The sequence below is a fragment of the Haemaphysalis longicornis genome, unplaced genomic scaffold (genome assembly GCF_048455015.1).
Source record: "Haemaphysalis longicornis isolate Haplotype H1 unplaced genomic scaffold, Haemaphysalis longicornis Haplotype H1 scaffold_13, whole genome shotgun sequence".
Lineage (NCBI taxonomy): Eukaryota > Metazoa > Arthropoda > Arachnida > Ixodida > Ixodidae > Haemaphysalis > Haemaphysalis longicornis.
Window position 1 is genome coordinate 15,192,468 of NW_027526233.1, and position 19,725 is coordinate 15,212,192.

Below are 19,725 nucleotides of genomic sequence, written 5' to 3' on the forward strand. Positions count from 1 at the left end.
CTTCTAATACCTGCGACAACCTTGCATTAGGTCCGGTAAAAAACATTTTCTTTTTATAATTAGTTTTATGTGTGTTGGCCAATTTCAACAAAACCCCGTCATTTGCACCAGAGAAACTCCCTGGGCAGCATACGGCCAGGTGTTTAAGATTTTAGAATAATTATGGTACAATGCACTGTTCGAATAGACGGACTGTTTATCAGGTATACAGCCATAGGAAATAACACACTACGTCATTTATCTCGCACTTCTTATCAACAAATAGTATTTGAAGTTCAGGTACTTACATGAAAGGTGTAATGTTTTTCAACTTCAATAAATTAATTCTAGCGAGATCTTTCTCAAGCCAGAAAAGCAGTGTGGAAATGGATGTATTTTTATTAAAGTTGTTACCCTGAAAAAGGAATTTCGTATCAAAACTTCAGTGCGCAAATTTGACGAGTATATGAGCATACTTCTGGCACATATATATTTTTTCCCGCACTGCCATAATATTCCCCAAAATTGGATTCTATATTACCATGAACCACAGAAGTGCACTCCGCTCCTGAATAAAGCCCACGCTTGCTTCTTTCTTCAATCATTCAATCCCATGCAATTTTTACACGGGTGGCAATTCGCGCATCATAAGTGAAAAACGCAGCATGCGGAGAATTTAAATTTTGCGCCTGAGATGCCTCCATCGCAGACTGAGACACAGGTGTCGTAGCGTGTTTGTGTGGGGCGGCAACCATTTTCTGCAAAACGAGTCACCCAAAAGTCCCCAATTTTTATAAATAAAAAAATTGACTTGCTGTACTTTGGTTCAAACCAGCGAAAAGTCACTCAAAGAGAAGCTAGTCTTTTGTGGATTGCTTCCGACTTTAGCAGTGGTTTATTTTACACATTTTTGTTTTATTTCGAGGAAGTCAGACTTACATAGCCATTATAATCGGGTTTCGTAGTGCTGTTTAATCCTAGTGCTAACGGCCACTGGTGTGGGTACAGTTGCTGGAGTTTGATTTGTAGCTGACGTGTCGTCTGAATACGTTGCTTCCCATGCCACAACATTGGGCACATAGCGAAGTACTGCCCGCATCAATCTGTGTGTCGGAAATGTGGGCGCGTACATGCCGAAGCTGAACCTTGCGAGCGCACACTTTATTGCGTGGCATGTAAAAAGGATGGGTATCTGGCAGTGGACCCCACGTGTCCGGCCCGCACTGCCTCCTCCACCTCGCACCAATTCAAAAGTGCAAGACGGCGTGTCGTGGGCTGATCGTATTCGTACTCATGGCAACCCAAGTACCAATGCCGTCGGCGCAGTGTCGTCACCGCCTGCAGCTACAGTTGACCCTCCACCTCCACGTCCTGAGACAGGCGACCCCATTCTGCAGACAGTATTGTCCGAACTTGCCAGCCTCCGAACTGAACTCCACCAGCTTCGTGAGGAAAACGCGCAGCTCAAGGCTGAACTTGCAGCATCCAAGCTGGGGTCTCATACCACGCCCACCCATGCAGCTTCCTCGACCTCAATCACGCCCCAAAAAAAGGCTGATTCCCACTCTACTTCCATTATTGCACCTGCAAAGTCGGCCCTCCGCAATCCCCTTCCCTCCACGCCCAAGCAACGAAAAAGTCGCAGTACTAGCGTCAAGCTTACCCCCACCTCGCAAAAAGCAACCAACACGAACGATATTATGAAAATTCTAAAATTTATTCGCGCTGACATCCAGCAAGAACGGCGCGCTAGAATGGCTGACATGGACAAGCTTCGCACCTTCACAGAAAAATATGCTGAACAAACTACGGCCATGATGAATTAGCTCCAAACCCTACCCGGTCGACCAAATGAAGGTGATGAACCGCCTAGAAAGATAACCCTCTGTGCTACTCTTGGACAATGAAGCGGTCCCTTTGCGTTTTACAGTGGAACTGCCGTAGTTTCAATCAATCAGCTTCTATTCTGTCCAGTCAAGTATCACAAATTAATACTGTTCTTATTCTCTTTCAAGAAACCAGATCTATGCCCAAACTTAGATGATACACCAGTTATTCAGAACCATCAATAACTCACCGTGGAAAGACCACACCACTCTCCCAGACTCTAGTGGTCGAACAAGCAGCTGTTTTGGTACGATCGGACCTAGGTTGCTGCAAGCTGTCCATCCCAGGTCTATGCTCGAAGGATCACGAGGTGGTTATCGTGCAGGTTCGCCTACCTGACGGGAAACTAATAATTGCAGCATCCGTGTACTGCCGTCCAGTCACCGGCTCGCAAAAATCCATCAACTATAATTTGCTACACCACCTCATTTCGCAGTACCCTTGCACTCCCATTATCATCGGCGGCGACTTTAATGCGAAAAGTACCACATGGGGATATGCCTCTACCGATAGCCGAGGCTCCTGCCTTGAGGCGGCCATTGACGACTGTGGCCTCTCCCTTCTCAATGACCCTACGTTACCCACGAGGGTTGGTCTTCATCCCAAGCAAAATAACAATTGCCCTGACCTCACCATTTCTACTACTGGGGTGATTCGTGAGTGGAGCACCTATACAACCACTTGGGGAAGCGATCATTACCCGATCCTCCTTACTCTTCGAGGAAAGCGCTTTCGCGCTCGTAAATGCCTTTCGCACATCAACAGGACAGCCTTTCGAAGCAACGTTGATATCCCTGAAAATGCTACCCTGTCGCAATTCACTGCGGCTATACAGTGTGCGAAATTGCCGGCTACAGAAAAAATCATTTGCGACTCTTCGACATCTGCCCTGGACGCACATCTCACTAACCTCTGGAAGCGCGTGCAATATCTCACCACTCGTTATCTCACCAACAGAAAACGTCAGCAAGACCTGATCCGGATTCGTCGCCAATATCAAGTCATCCAGGAATACCAACGATCCATTTCCAACGAGCATTGGCATAGCCTTTGTGAGAAGCTTGGTAAAGAACGAGGGCTTTCCAAACTATGGAGCACATTTCGGAACTTGTCGGGCAAGCGCAAGCAAAAACCCACGTTGTTTGCTTCGCTCACTCTCCGAGACACCCCAGAGGACGTTGAGCGTCGCCTTATTACGGCGTTTTTCCCTCACGCCTCTCTCAGTCCGCACCCCCCGCTGCCGACCATAATGGTTCCAGACGTGGATAGAGATCTGGACGCCCATTCACCATGGGGGAGTTTAAGGCGGCTTCTCACCAGGGCAAACCACATTCTGCACCTGGTCATGATGGTGTGACATGGCAGCACATGCGTTCCTTGGATGAGTCGGCACACTTAATACTGCTTGATATAATTAATGCTTACTGGGCCTCGGGCGACGTTCCCAATGACCTCAAACTGACGCTAGTTCATCCAATACCCAAGCCAAACAAAGACTCCTCTGTCCTGACCAACCTTCGGCCAATTTCACTCACGCCCACCATTTGCAAACTTATTGAGCGCCTAATCAATAACCGCCTTCACTATTATTTGAAATACGTGCGTCCGTGGTTTCACCCGTCTCAAACTGGATTCCGTCCTCACCTAAGTACGCACGACTGCCTTTGGCTGCTCCGACATGTTCTCAATCGCACATCACGGGCTGGCAATCCGGATTACGTCCTCACTTTTGACGTGCGAAAAGCATTCGACAACCTTAGCAAATCGGCGATCTTCGAAGAGCTCGCTACGGCCTTCCCCAGCCAAAGGGCCCAAAACTGGATACGAAATTTTCTTGAAAACCGTCCAATTCGGCTCAACAGCACGCATCCAAGATGGAACCCAAGAACATTTTATCTAGACAGGGGTGTTCCCCAGGGTTCTGTCCTTGGACCCGTTCTTTTTAATTTGGCCATGGCACACGTAGCCCGCAACCTGGAACGGGACACTGTGGCTTGTTTTGCTATCTACGCTAACGATCTAACAGTGTGGGTGGAAGCCGCCGACTACAAATGCACTGAAGACATGGCTACAGAATTGCAGGCTGCGGTAAACAGCCTCTCAACCACTCTCCCAACACTCTGCCTTGAGCTGGCCCCAGAGAAGACAGAATTTCTCCTAGTCCACGGTCAGCACCGACCACCCGCTAACATGCATCATACCATCTATATCGGGGACACACATAGCCTCACACTGTGGCCATATTCGTCTACTAGGTGTTCTCTTGCTAGCCACAACTGTGCTCGGAAATGGATAACGCAGCTGCGCAAAAATTGGAAACCGATGCTGCGCCTAATCTCTCGCCTTTCCAACCAATTTGGTGGCGCCAACCAATCGGCGTGTCTCACACTCTCAAGGGCAGTAGCCGTCGGTCGTCTGACTTATGGCGCCCGGGCTTATGACCTCTCTTCGGCTCACAAGAGGCACTTAGCGGTGCTTTATCGAGCCATGCTTAGTACGATCACCGGACTTCCGAGGCATACTCGCATTGACGCTCTTCAACGAGCTGCCCCTGTCCCTCCGATAGAAGAGCTCCTTGCGCAATCCGTGAAACAACATCGGTTTCGGCGGACACTAACACAATAGGGGACTGCACTCTGTGCGTGGGACGAACGTGTACCTCCAGTACTTCCATCGGCCTCACCACCCCCTCCCCCTTGGGTAAGCCAGCCTGTTACAGTTGCCCACCAACGAACCGGAATTCCGCACTCCCGTCTGTCGTGTCGAGACAACTATAACGGCACTCTCTCGTGAGAGGGCGCCACGTACCAGAGCGGGGAATGCTGGGACGGGGAACGGCCGAGCAGGCAGAGTGGAAAACATGGCTACCGTGAATAAACGCGTGTGTTAACAGTTCTCTCTCTAGGTGTCTTCGGTAAAACCCCAGACAACACGACATGGTGGCAGCGGTGAACAAGCTGTCGCCTAGCATCTCGAGAGTGCCACGAAACGACCAACATGCCGGACGGAAGAGACAACGACGCTCAACAGGCAGCGGCAGTGCGCCCGCACAATGGCACGAACTTTTTCAACCCGTTCGCCGTCGAACTGCCAGAGAAGTTGGACTTCCGGGACCCAAACGATTGGAAACGTTGGATCGCAAGGTGGGAACGTTATCGCGTTGTGTCAGGACTTCACCTCCGTGACGCGGAAACACAGGTAAACACGTCCGTGTACGCGATGGGGAAGGAAGCCGAAGACGTATTGGCGTCACTAAGCCTGACAGACGCCGACCTCGCAGACTACACAACAGTGAAAAGCAAGTTCGAGGGACACTTTATACCCTCCACGAACGTAATCTTCGAGAGGGCGAAGTTCAACTGTCGAAAGCAGGAAGCGAACGAGTCAGTCGAAGCGTTCATCACAGACTTACACAAACTCGCCGAGACGTGTGAATACGGTTCACTGAAAGAGGACCTCATTCGCGGCCGGTTGGTTGTGGGACTTTTAGGCCTTGGACTAAGCGAAAAGATGCAGCTAGATCCCAAACTCACGCTTCAGCCTGCTACGAAAATCCCACGGAACTCTGAAATCGTCGAAAAGCAACAGAGCGAGCTACGAGACAGAACAGAGCACGGTGCTGCGATCGAAGAACTTGGACGGTCAAGCGAACGCCTGAACCACGGAAGAGTGCTGCGTAAACCAGGCAAGCCTCCAACTCTCCACACTACAAGCAGAAAATTGTGCAAGTGGTGCGGCAGTACAGAACAGCATTTCAAGAGGCAGTGTCCAGCCTTCGGAAAGCTGCGTAACAACTGTGGGAAAACTGGTCACTTTGCAAAAGTGTGCTTGTCGGGAAGTCAGCAACCGGCAGGACAAAGAGCGTGGGCACCCAGCACCAGGAGAAAAGGGGCCGCAAACACAGAGGAAGTGTTCCTTGGAGAAGCCAGCAAGGCAGACACCCTGGAACCTTGGTTCATCGCTGCACTCGTGAACAGTTGTCCCGTCCACTTTAAAGTCGACACAGGAGGAGATGTGAGTGTAATCCCTGCTTCACAGTATGACGGCAGCCACATGGAAGCTCTGAAAACTCCAGACAAAAGACTCTTTGGGCCTGGCAGGACACCCATCAACACGAAAGGAATGTTCAATGCAACGATCTCGTGGAAGGCAAGTGTGTTCAGCAACAGACTTTTGTAGTGGAAGGCTTGCAGACAGCACTGTTAGGACGTCCAGCCATACGTGCTCTTGACGTATTGTCACACCTGGACGCAGTTGAGGCTGGCAAACAAAGCTCAGCACGCAGAGCATAGTTTCCCGAGGCGAGGCCAGAGTTCTGCCAACTCTTCACAGGACTTGGCCAAATGAAAACTGTCTACAAGGTAACACTCAAAGCAAATGGTACGCCTTACGTAGTGACAACGCCTCGACGAGTAGCAGTCCCACTCCAGCCTAAACTCGAACAAGAACTACAGAGAATGCAGCATCTTGGAGTGATCGGGCAGGTTTACCACGCGACACCATGGTGTGCCCCTATGGTCATTGCGTTGAAACAGAATGGAGAGATCAGGATCTGCATTGACTACACCGAGTTTAACCGGCAACTGATCCGGGAAAGCGTCATCATGCCTAGAGTTGAAGAAAACCTTGCAAATCTGGCAAATGCTAAAGTTTCCAGCAAGCTTGATGCAAATTCTGGATACCCGCCGCGGTGGCTCAGTGGCTAAGGCGTTGCGCTGCTGAGCACAAGGTCGCGGGTTCGATTCCCGGCCGCGGCAGCCGCTTTTCTGATGGAGGCGAAAAGCAAAAACGCCCGTGTGTACGAGATTTCGGCTCACGTTAAAGATCCCCAGGTGGTCAAAATTAATCCGGAGCCCTCCACTACGGCGCGCCTCATCGCCTGCGTTGCGTCGGCGCGTTAAACCCTAAAATCAATCAATCAAATTCTGGATGCTGGCAGACATCCCTCGCACCAGAGTCCCAGGACTTGACCACATTCATCACACCGTTTGGCAGATTCCAATTCCTGCGTCTTCCCTTTGGCAGTGCAACAGCCCCAGAGTTCTTTCAGAGAGAGATGCTGCGCATCCTTAAGGGACTCCCCGGAACAGCGTGCCACCAGGACGAGGTCGTAGTTTTTGGGAGAGACCAAGCTGAGAACGACGCAAACCTCACAGCAGTGCTTCGGCGGTTTAAGGATGCAGGAATGACTCTCAATCCACAAAAGTGTGAATTCAGCAAACGAAGAGTCAAGTTCCTGGGGCACATCCCTGACGAAAACGGCATCGCTGTTGACCCCGAGAAAACTGAAGCCATTAGAAGGATGCCACCGCCAGAGAACACAACTGGACTCAGGGCGTTCCTGGGCATGGTAAACCAGCTGGCAAAATTTGTCCTGGGACTTGCCGACAAGGCCAGGCCACTCCGAGAGCTGTTGCTCAATGAAGCTGCTTGGTGTTGGCACCACCCTCAACAGGAAGCCTTCGACCAGATCAAGGAGGATCTGACGACGACACCAGTGTTGTGCTACTATGATCCACAAAGACCTCTGACGATATCAGCAGACGCCTCCTCGTATGGCTTAGGGGCAGTTCTTCTCCAAACAAATGACGAGGGCATGCGACAGCCAGTGGCATACGCTTCCAGGGCAATGACGCCGACTGAGCAAAAGTACGCCCAGGTGGAAAAGGAAGCACTCGCCACAACGTGGGCGTGTGAGCGCTTTATGATGTATGTGCACGGTCTGCAGTTCAGCATAGAGACTGATCGTAAGCCCTTGGTGCCTTTGTTTTCAACAAAACGCATTGACGAGATGACACCCCGTCTGCAGCGCCTCCGCATGTGTGTGCTGGAGTACGACTTCACAATTTCACACATACCAGGAAAAGACATGCACACAGCTGATGCGTTGTCGCGCAAGCCACTACAGCACTCCGGCAAACACCTCGCATCGGTCATAGAAGAGTACGAACTTCTCACAGTTGAGCAGCTACCAGCATCGACTGAGATGTTGAACAGGACAAGAGCCGAACTGCAAAAAGATGCAACAAGGTCACTGGTCATGCACTACTGTACCACCAAGTGGCCTAAAACAGAAACGCTGTCTCCTGAGGTGCGCAAGTATGCTAGTGTCGCCGATGAACTGCCAGTCGTACAGGGACTTCTACTTCGGGGCACAAGGATAGTCTTTCCCCCCTCTTTGCGCACAGAAGTTCTGCAGCGACTTGACACGGGACACCAAGGCGTTGTGAGATGCCGAGCAAGGGCACGAGAGTCTTCGTGGTGGCCAGCAATCAGCCAGGACGTTGAAACGTACGGGGGCAGATGCCCAACCTGCACGGCGCACCGTCCAGTGGCACCAGAACATTTGCTTCAGTCACCACTTCCAGAACGGCCATGGCAATCGGTGGGCGCAGATTTGTTCTACCATGAAGGGAGGAACTACATAGTGGCTGTCGACTACTACTCAAAGTTTTTCGAACTGGAAGAGCTTAGTGGAACACAAACCAAACATGTCGTCCACTTCTTTGGCGATCTGTTTGCTCGTTATGGCATTCCGGACATCTTGAGGTCTGACAATGGTCCACAGTTCAGCTCACTTGAGTTGCAATTCACAAGAAGGTGGGGAGTAAAGCACGTGACCTCCAGCCCGCATTACGCACAAAGCAATGGCGAAGCTGAGAGAGCTGTCCAGACTGCCAAGAACATCCTCCGAAAATATACGGACGTAGCGGAAGGCCTTCTTGCTCACAGAGCCACACCAGGTGCGGAGGGTTACTCGCCAGCCGAGCTTCTGATGGGCCGCAAGCTCAAAACGAATGTCCCCACTATTCCTGGATCCCTTCAGCCGAACTGGGAATATCAGCATCAGTACCGGGAAAACAACGAAGTCATTCGTAAGCGCGAAGCCAGACACTACAACAAGTGGCGTAGAGTGAAAGACAGGCCACCGCTAAATCCAGGTACAGTTTTCCAGATTAGACAAGGGAGCCAACAACACGGAACCATTGTTGAAGCCTCCAATGCACCGAGATCTTACATCGTGCAGACGGCCAAAGGAAGTGTCCGTCGCACAAAAGCACATCTGCAAGCGATACCAGAACTTCCACCTCCGGTCCAAGCGCAGAATGGCTACACAGAAGCAGCCAACCACACCACCCGCAGTGGTCGAGCCATTAGGCCACCGCCACGCCTGAACCTGTGACCAAGTCGAGGACCTGTCTTTCAAAAGGGGAAGGTGTCGTGTCGAGACAACTATCACGGCACTCTCTCGAGAGAGGGCGCCACGTACCAGAGCGGGGAATGCTGGGACGGGGAACGGCCGAGCAGGCAGAGTGGAAAACATGGCTACCGTGAATAAACGCGTGTGTTAACAGTTCTCTCTCTAGGTGTCTTCGGTACACCCCCCCGACAACACGACACCGTCGTACCGCTCGTGAAAGGGCCCTTCAGCACGTCCTCGCAGCGAAATTGCCAGACGAGGTCGATATTTTCACGGATGCTAGCCTCTCCCTTCCCATATGGGTCTTGCCTGGCGCTGCCCAGCTCGACCGGACCAGGACGGCTCCATCACATGTCACGCTTGTAACTCGCCCCCCCCCCCCCTGGAAGCGGAACTCCAGAGCATCCTTAGCGCACTGGATCATTTGGCCTTCACCATTGCAAACCCGCCAACTCCACGCATCCGCATTCTCACAGACTCTCACCAAGCCCTCCAAGAGCTGCGCAAACCGTTCACCGATCATCCAACAGTGCACCGAATCCAACATATAACCGCCATTCTGTCGCGTAATGGGATCATTACCCGTTTGGCATGGGTTCCGGGTCACACAGATCTGGATGGGGGCAACCAGGCTGCACATGATGCAGCACGGGAGTGCCTTGATAGTACACCTCCCCTGGTTGACAACGCGTCGCCCTCCTCCCCCTGCCCTCGCCTTCAACTTGATCACGCACCCCATGAACGGAAGTGCCGTTTTTCTTCCGTTACCCCCCCTGGCTACCTGGCTCTGGCTCACCCGATGCATCGCTCTGCAGAAGTATTCGTCAACAAAGCTAGGGCCAACGCAGCTCTAACACCCCACATCACAAGAAAATGGATTTACCCAGCGGGGTCTCCACCTCCTTACTGTTCCCACTACCGAATGACCGTATTCGCCACCCTTGACCGCCTAATCTGGCGCTGCTCCGCGTTTTTGCTGTACAGGCCTATCCTCACCAATGCTATGCCTCCCAATGCCTCAGAAGATGATCCTCCATTTGAGGTTCCGAATTTTATAAGAGCCCATGGGCTGTTCGGCGTAGAGAGTGGTCTTTCAAGATTAGTGTAGAATCGGGCCTACTCCGGTCGTGAAAATCCCCTAATGCTAGATCTACACCTTAGCCTGACCTCCGCGGTCTGAAGGGAACCTCTGTGCCGTCTTCATGGACGCATCGTCTTTTTAACTGGACTAGTCCTCCTTTCCCCTCCTCCCCCTTCCCTATTTTGGACGCATGGCCTTCCCTCGACTAATAAAGGACTACAACAACAACAACCTCACTATGATATGCCGTGCCATTGGGCCGCACGCCGGAATCGCCTTACCGTGAACCGGCGTCGTCCCAGAGCCAGGAACGCTGAATGGCTACAGCATTGCATTCGACCCACCAAAAGCGGTGACGTATTCTTCAGCGATGCAGCGATGGCGTAGAGATGCAGCGATGGCGTAGAGGTAGAACACCCGCCTCGCGTGCAGAAGGACCGTGGTTCGAATCCCGGTGCCGGACAATTCCCGCCGGATAAAAAAAATAATAATAAAAAAAATCCGCGTATTGATGGAATTGCACAAAAGGGCTTGGGGTGCGGCCTGACCCCGGCGACCATTGCCGGTAATGCACTCCCTCACCAGAGCAGGATTGGCCACCCTGGTGTAGTAACGGCCACAACCTCCCATGAATACGCCAATTAACCCTCGGCCCTCGGTCCCCAGCGGCTGCGAAGCAACTGACCACGGCGGCGGTCAGACCTGTGACGCAGCAGAGGGTGCTAAGAATCCCTGGATCCGGACAGGCCGCCAATGGAATCTGAACCTGGCAACGTTTAACGCGCGAACCTTATCTAGCGAAGCAAGTCTCGAGGTGTTGTTCGAGGAATTAGAGGGCATTAAATGGGATGTAATAGGGCTTAGCGAGGTTAGGAGGGCAGGCGAAGCCTTTACGGTGCTGAAAAATGAACACGTCCTATGTTACTGTGGTCTAGAGGACAGAAGAGAACTGGGAGTGGGATTTCTAGTCAATAAAAGCATAGCTGGCAACATAGACGAATACTATCGCATTAACGAACGGGCAGCAGGTCTTGTAATTAGGCTCAATAAGAGGTACAAGCTCAAGGTGGTACAGGGCTACGCGCCCACATCCAGCCACGACGATCAAGTAGTGGAACGCTTCTATGAAGACGTGGAATCGGCATTGGCTAAAGTAAAAACACAGTATACCGTAGTTATGGGGGACTTCAATGCTAAAGTAGGCAAGAATCAGGCTGGAGACAAGGCAGTTGGGAACTATGGTCTGGGCTGTAGAAATAGCAGGGGGGACCTACTAGTTGAGTTTGCAGAAAGGAATAACCTACGCATAATGAATACCTTCTTCTGTAAACGGGAGAGTCGGAAGTGGACCTGGAGGAGCCCGAATTGGGAGCACAAAAATGAAATAGACTTCATATTATCCGATAACCCTGGCGTCGTGCAGGATGTGGAAGTGCTCGGAAGGGTAAGGTGTAGTGACCAGCGTATGGTAACATCTCCAATACGAAAGAAGCCGATAAATGAGCTAACAGTAAGACGTAACGAAGAAGAATTCAGGATCGCGCTGCAGAACCGATATTCCGCCCTTAACGAGGAAGCCGAGCGTACGACACAGGAAGCCAGCGACAACCTTACACGCATTATCACGGAGTGTGCAGTAGAAGTCGGGGGCACTATGGCTAGACAGGACACTGGTAAACTTTCCCAGGAGACGAAAGATCTAATCAGGAAACGGCAAACCATGAGAATCTCTACCGCAGCTGACAGAATAGAACTAGCCGAGCTCTCGAAGTTAATCAATAAGCTTAAGACAGCTGACATACGGAAGTATAATATGGAGTGGATCGAATACGCTGTAAAGAACGGAGGTAGCCTGAAAGCAGTGAAGAGACGTCTTGGTGTGGGGAAAAATCAGATGTATGCACTTAAGGATAAGCAAGGCAATGTCATCACAAATAGGGATAAAATAGTCGCAGTGGCCGAGGAGTTCTATAGGGATTTGGAGCTCTCCGTTGTATGCCTCATTACCCTGACGCATGCGCTCGGCGTCCTACTCCTTGGCGCCTTCACGTTTTTACGGAACGTAATAGAACCGTGGCTGGAAAATTTACGTCAAAGTGCGGCAGAATGACGACGAGGATTGGTAGGCAAACGAGGAACAAATGGAAAAGAATGTTGCATGTTTGTGCTTCCCAATCTTTACGCAGAGGCGTAATTTTTTGTATGCACGTCAGTGGAAAGCCCAGCAGTAAGCTAGCGCCTTAGCCTGTTCCTTCAGAACAGTGCGCAAAAAAGCAAAAACAAGAAACATTTGCACAATACCACTACAGGGTGTGCGCGGCAACGTCGTGTGGGGGATGCTCTTCTCACTTTCTCTCCCTTTTAAGTGCAAAGCACTTCATGCCCTTGCCTTGTCGTCCTAGCTCACTCGCTCGACCCAATTATGTAGAGCACCAAGGCGGGGTCCCGGGGTACCGCAGTTGTTCGCGGCGTACCCCAGAGGCTTCGAAAGTCATGGGGTTAATTTAGTCATAAGCGTTCTAACCTTGTGAAACGGTGGTGCTTGTCATACATCTTTCCGTTGTTTAGCGCAAAAAAAACTATAGTTACATTTGTGGAAACATATACCTAATTAAAAGGCAGAGCCCGCGTTCCTTTAGTTAAAAACGCCCCTTGGGTTGGTTTTTGCGATAGTAAACGCAAAATGTTTTAGTGCAACGCCGGAACGTGCGGGGAAAAAAGAACAAAGAGAACAGAACTCCCGCTGGCGCAGTTTCAGGCAGGGGGTGCGCGAGCAATGCGAAGGCGGGAAATTAAAATTGCATTTGGTGGTAACAGTACGCGGAGAACAGCGCTACAGCCCGTTATGGCGAATCACTGCTCTGTCCTTCCGACACCTTTCACATTGAGCGGAACGGCTTTATTTTTTTCGTGTGTCTCTGTGCCGTACCCATGCAGGTATGGAGTGTTCCCTGCTCAGGAATTAACCATCACCGCGGGCACATAAGAGGCTGCACTAGAAAAGTTCAACCATCCTAGGAAGGCTCTTAGACACATAAACAACACTCCCTCACCAGAGAAGGATCTCGCCACCCTGGTGTAGTAGATGGCCAATGTTTCCCATGACTGACAAGCTCAACTCTCGGCCCTCAGTCCCCAGCACCTGTAGAGCACGTGTCCGCGGTGATGATCAGAGCAGCGATACTCCAGAGGCTGCTAAAAATCTCTTGGTCCAGACAGCCCCCTTAGAAATTGACCCTGGCAAATGTCACCGCTCGCACTCTGTCTAGCGAGGGAAGCTTAGCTGTATTACTAGAGGAGCTCTTGGACGTTAGGGGGGATATTATGGGTTTAAGTGATGTTAGAGGGAAAGGAGAAGGCACCATAGAGCTAGCTAGCGAGCATATCCTAGGCTACATTCGAACCCTTAGTGAACAAGCAACACTGGGTGGGATTTTTAATACACCGAGAAGTAGCAAGAAACGTGGAGTAATTTTTCAGCGTTAGCGAGAGAGTCACGGCTATCGTGATCAAGAGCTAATCAAGCGATACAGTGAAATATAGTACATGTCTATGCGCCAACAAGCAGCTATGATGATGAAGTTCTAGACAGCTTCGACGGCGATGTACAATCCGCAATGAAGAAGGAAACAACACAGTTCATAATTGTCATGGGATACTTTAACGCAGAGCCCGGTAAGAAGCAAATGGGTAAAAGATCATTTGGAAACTTCGGAATAGACACTCGCATCATTGGAGGTGATACTGGTGGCGTTTGCAAAGAGAAATAAGGTGAGTTTGATGAACACATTCTTTTACATATGAAAGGATGGGAAATGGACATGAAAAATTCCCTTTGGTACAACCAAAAATTAAAACTGACTTCATTTTAAGTGCCAATATTGTGAACGACGTAGATGTGCTTAGTAAGATCCGGAGCAGCGATCATAGGAATGTTAGACTGAAGTTAAGGCTGAATCACAAAAGAAAAAGCAGGAAACTCGCGGAAACTAACAAATCCTGCTGAGAAATAAAAAAAATATTTGTTCAAGTATGTTCAAGATGCGTTTAGACGCTTTCGTGCTATGTCTCCAATGAATTCGAACTACAAGCCACCTTCGGTGGCACGAAGAACTGCCTTTTCTACAGAGTAGGTGTCCGTAGATCTCGCCTAGATAACTAAAAAAGTCTGTTCCAATCAGAAATTTACTATTGAAAATACATAAGTCCCACCCACACTGAAAGCTGCTCCGGATACTCCGACACTTGGCCACTATCTCTAGAATGTGTTAACGCCGCTGCAACAGGAAGCCTGTTTTCGGAGCACGTGGCTTCAATAAACCTATTCTCTCTTCAGTAAGGAGTCGTACGAGGCACGGGCTCATTAGGGTGCTGGCGACGAAAACAGGAAAAGAGCGTTGACGCGCCCTTTTAGCTTACAGTAAGTAGGGTCAGCAATCCCATCATGACAGTGCCGAACAAGCACCTGCATCATATAGCTGCGCCATAGTGTACGGTGTTTAAGTAGTCTATGCCTCCTATGACTCACGAGAGTCTTTTTTTCGTCTTCATTCTAAAAGCAGCCACCCAATCTATAACCATAACCTGATCCTTCGATTCAGCAGCACACAATACCCCCTGAGCCACCACGGCGGGTGAGACATTTCCTTTATGTGCGTTGCCTTTTCGTCACCTAATAGCAAAGGTTTGCTGCATCGAAATCCTACAGCATGAATTCTCAAGCATGCAATCGCTAGATGTGGGGAACACCAATCTGGCGCAAATTAAAAATGCAGTACGTGTGCCGGTAGACGTCACAAGTTAATAGGGAGTGCACCTCGGCTACGCTCTGCATAGCCTCCCACATGCTTCCCAAATGCTTACCTACAACAGCATACTCTCGATTAGATGTGATTATGTGTGGAATTGTAGCACCGATACCGGCATCTTGTCTACATACTTTTTAAATTACGTTTCAGCCAACGACATAAACATAGCAATGCTTTGTATACTGCTTGCTTGTTTGGTGACAAGCCTGTTAAGTAACACCTTCTCTTGTAATCCTGCACTACGTAGGCTATATCATTGTACAGTTGAAATAAACTTCCAGATTTTATAAATTGACAATATACACGTAATGCTGTATCATAAAATTGGTCATTTAACCACTTGTTATGGTCCTATGACACGAAGATCATAATTTGCTGAAATATCACGGGTTCACTGCTGATTACATCTGACAATGTACATTCGGGGTATGAGTAAAAGCCGTGTAGCAATGACAATGCATAACATATGTTTGATCTTCATTTAGTTGCCGACATTTTTCGGCCGGTGGTGCCGATACGCGAATTATCGCCAATTGATTATTTCTGTTGAAATGAGGTAATTGTTTCCTGCACTTTATTCGCTATTTCAGCCTTTCAACTAATGCGCAAAGAGTATTTTGCCTTTATATATTTCCCGTAATTGCAGCCACCAAGTCAGAAAGCGTATAGCGGCTGACGCTTAGGTGGAAAGTTTCTGTTTAGGTTGGTTTGCTGTTTGTTACTAAACGCAGGCAAGTGATGGCACGGGGGTTAAAAAGAAGGTCCTCTTCATCTTGAAAGTGTAGGTGGCCGATGAGGCGGTGCGGCAGGGCCTACATTTATTTAGAGTTGCGTGGGGACGACAACATGGGCCGAGAATCCAGGGAGCGCCCGTGGAGTGCGGCCGAGCAGCGCGGAGGCCATGATGTTCTCACGCGCGTGGCTCGCCGTGCGTCGAGACCACGCGCTGCTGACGATGGAGGCAGCGGCCGATGATGATGGTGGGCGCTTGCTGTTGATGACGAAGTTGCCGCTACAGGGCTCCCCCCCTAGCGCGGAGCGCGACAAAAGAAAAGAACAGGAACAACTAACTAGCAATGAAAGCTATGTACAGGGTGTGTCCGCGGTCAGAGTTCCTTGAGTAGTCCCGTAACAGTCCAAGTTGTCGTCATGAGAACTTCCGGAGGGCATTACAGCCTCCGGTGGCCTGGGCTGGGAATGGAGTAACGGACGAGCTTTAGCACGAGTCGACGGGTTCATTCTGAGGCTGCGGCGGGCATTCACATCTATGCAGATGACGGAAGGGTTCTGGAAGGGCGGGCGTTTTAAGCGCAGAATCCCATACTGCGAGTGTTCCGGGGTAGAACCAGCACGACTGCAACGTTGAAGTCGGTGTGGATAAAGTAGAGTCGGGTGCAGAATCAGGGGGTACGCTTGACTTGGAAACGGTAGGTGTCGCCGACGATTTCCGCGGCATTTTCGTGGTGCAGAAGTCACCGTAAGCCGGCGACGGTACGGGCGGAACCAACGAAGGGTTCAGCGCAGGCACCATGGGCGTCAGCGTAGTCGGAGAAAATGGCTAAATTGAGATTTTGCCGTGGGAGAAGATGGTCTTCGTGGTCGGTGCTTGCGACGTCGGCGGCGCCGTTTAAGCTTGACGGTGCATATGACTGCTGGTTGAGAAATGTCAGTACCGCCTTCCTTGATGTCAGCGTTGTCGTAACGGTCGGTCGTGCGGGGCTGTGGCAGCAGCTCGTAGAAGAACGGGCTTTCTTCACCGTTGGTAACGAGTACAACAGTTTGCGTCTCGTGCGTGATTTGCGGCGACGGCAGGGTAACAGTAGTGGACGCGTCAGCCACAACACGGATGGTTGAAATGCGTGGCGCGGCAGCGTCTTCGACTGAAGTATCTAGGCGCGTGGATGAACATGGCGTGGTGGTTGTCGAAATCGCGCTTGGGTCCACAGGAGTCGCTTGCATAAAAGGTGGCAAACGAGGTTTCTTGAGAGGCCATCCCGAGGCTCGAGTGCTTCGGGGAGGCAGCGCAGATACATTGGGCGACGGATTGCTAGAGTGTGAGGTGCAGTTCATTGTCGCTGCCTCTGAGCTGCCGTCAACGTGGTAGAGCGTGGTCGCAGTGGCCGTGGTGTCGTCATGGGCCAGCATCGTCGATGCCGGCATGATGGAGTGAGGCAGAACGACTTCGACAGGGGTGGTAAGAGGCTCTGCGTCTGGTGCGGGTGATTTTAGGTAGCGACCATAGCGCGCGAGGAGGATGGTCCTGAGCTCGTCGTAGGGCTGGGCTCCAGGCTCCGGCAATGTGGAGGTCAAGCTGGATGGTAGGAGCTCGTACATCAGTGAGTAACGGTCCTGCTACGCTGTCAGGCCGTACAAGTCATAAAAGCACTCCATCTGACAGAGCCATACTTCGGGGTTCGTGGGGTAGAACGGAGGGCGGGGTGGAAATGCCGCTGAATTGAGTGGAGTGGTGTCACCAGGTGGAGTCGAGTGGCTGGGCGCAGCTGGCGTGGTGTGGCCCGTAGAATGACGTTCAGCGAAGCCGGGTGGTGGTAGAACGTCTCTTCGCTTTTGGGTCGGAGAGTCGTCTTCAGGGGCGAGGGAGGCTGAAAGCCGTGGAGCGAGGTTCCCATTCCATCATGAGTCACGACGTACGAGGAAGAAGTGGCAGGAGGCGATACAGTGTCATTGTGGCGGGAAGGACTCGTGTCGAGGCGCGCCATCACGTCTGGGTCACCAATTGTAGGGCGCTATGTCGGGCGAGAGGAAGGAGCCTCAGGCAGGCCGACCGTTCGTCGCAAGGCAAAACCAGATTCTATTTTGTCAGCACCAGTGCGACCCCCGTGTCCTCGTGCGTTCGCGCGGCCACGCAGCCTGGAGACGATGATGATGGTGGGCGCTTGCTGTTGATGACGAAGTGGCCGCTACAAAAGAAATACACACAGCGCGCAAAACAACGGGACGAAAGACAGAGGGATGTACAACACAAGCGCTGTTTTTACTCTCAAGTAGATTTTATTAGAAACCCAAAGAATATATACACACAAATCTGCACATGCGCAGAGGAACCACATACGAATAAAGCGACACATCACACCGTAATACGCTAAAAGATTAAAAAACAAGCACACGCTCTAACTTAAAAGACGCACGTGCCGAGTAACTGATATTTGATGCAAGCATATGCCCAAATATCTTTGCTTCCTTTTCGTGGAGCTTGATGGAAGTCTGGCTAACGCAGTCATCTTGATAGAGGTTAATGTAGAAGGCCACACTATCTCCCGAAACTTCTGATTTCTGTGGTCGGAGAGCACTTCGGTATCAGCGAAACGAAGTTCACATCCACGCGTTTCACACTTTTTACAATGTGGGGGCAGATTTGCATACGTGCAGTTTTTCATTGTCCCTTCGTGCTCACTTAGTCTTATATTCAGGCAACGCCCCGTCTGCCCCACATACACTCTTTTGCAGGACAGCGGAATGCGGTACACAACACCTAATTTGCAAGGCACAACGTTTCCCTTGTGATTGACACCGCACGTGTTCTGGCTGATACCAAGTGGACATGTATTTTTCACCATGGAACAAAGCCTGCCTATTTTTTGTCAACACAGTGCGACCAGGGACGAACGAAGACGACAAACAAGCGCTGTCTTTGTTCGTCCCTGGTCTTTTTCGCGCTGTGTTGACAATGAATTACCAACTAGCCGGAAACCTTACTGCCTATTTTTACAGTAAAGCTGTAAATGGCTAGGATCCAGCAGATCGTCTCCGGTCCCAGAGCGATGTAGACAGGAATCGCTAGCGAGCGTAGCGCCTCGTTGCGGAGCCCACTCAAATCCCCGGAATCGTAAAACTGCGTGCCACAGCCCCGGGGCATGGAAAAAATCATACCAAATTAAGAAGGTCCTAGGGCCTATGTAATAAGCCATAGAGCATGCGACGTGATTACGATACCCGCGCTATAATAAATTTCTACCCACGATTCCTGTGTGTTTTGTAGCGTAAGCTACACTGGCCGAGGTTGAGCAGTTTTGCGTGTGCCGTGACGGGCCGTGCTGCGCAAGCGCGAGGGGCATTCTATTGAATTTGTTTCGATTGGCTTGGCTTGGCTTGGCTTGGCGTGGATTGGATTAAATTGGATTGCATTTGGATTGGAGAGGAAAAAAGTGTATTGTGCTGGATTGTGTTGCGTCATAGCCGCGGCAGACGCACTGGCGCCGGCGCGTGCCGAGGTGTGCGCCTCAATTGCGCAGTAGCCAAGTCTGACGCTGCGTCCGAGCCGCTTGATAGCCGTTTCAGGTGGCTCGTGAGGAGGCGTGCTGAGCATGCGCGAGGAGGAGTGACTGGACAGGACTGAACTTTCAGTTAATAAGCAGGAACAATGCTCAATCGCAAATTACAAACAAACGTGTTTTGCTTCGTGCACCCCTTGGACTACGACCCAGTGAAACCTCACGTGAAGGCTCGGCACCGCAGCTTTGCTGGCCATCCCTCTTCACAGGGTGGAAGGGCTCTGAATGTTTTGTTCTTTGCCGAGAAGATAACCTCTACACCATATCTTGACCCGACATTTTTCAGCCCGTGTGCACAGCTTTCAGTGTTGATGTAGTGGACCTATATTACTCCCTTCCACAACGAGAGTTAATGAAGGGCGTAGAAGAATGTATAAGAGACAGCAACGATGAGTTAAAGTTCCAAAATGACTGTGGTCTGACCGTGGAAGGATTTTTGGAGCTGTTGTTGTTTTATTTGCAATCGACGTATATCAA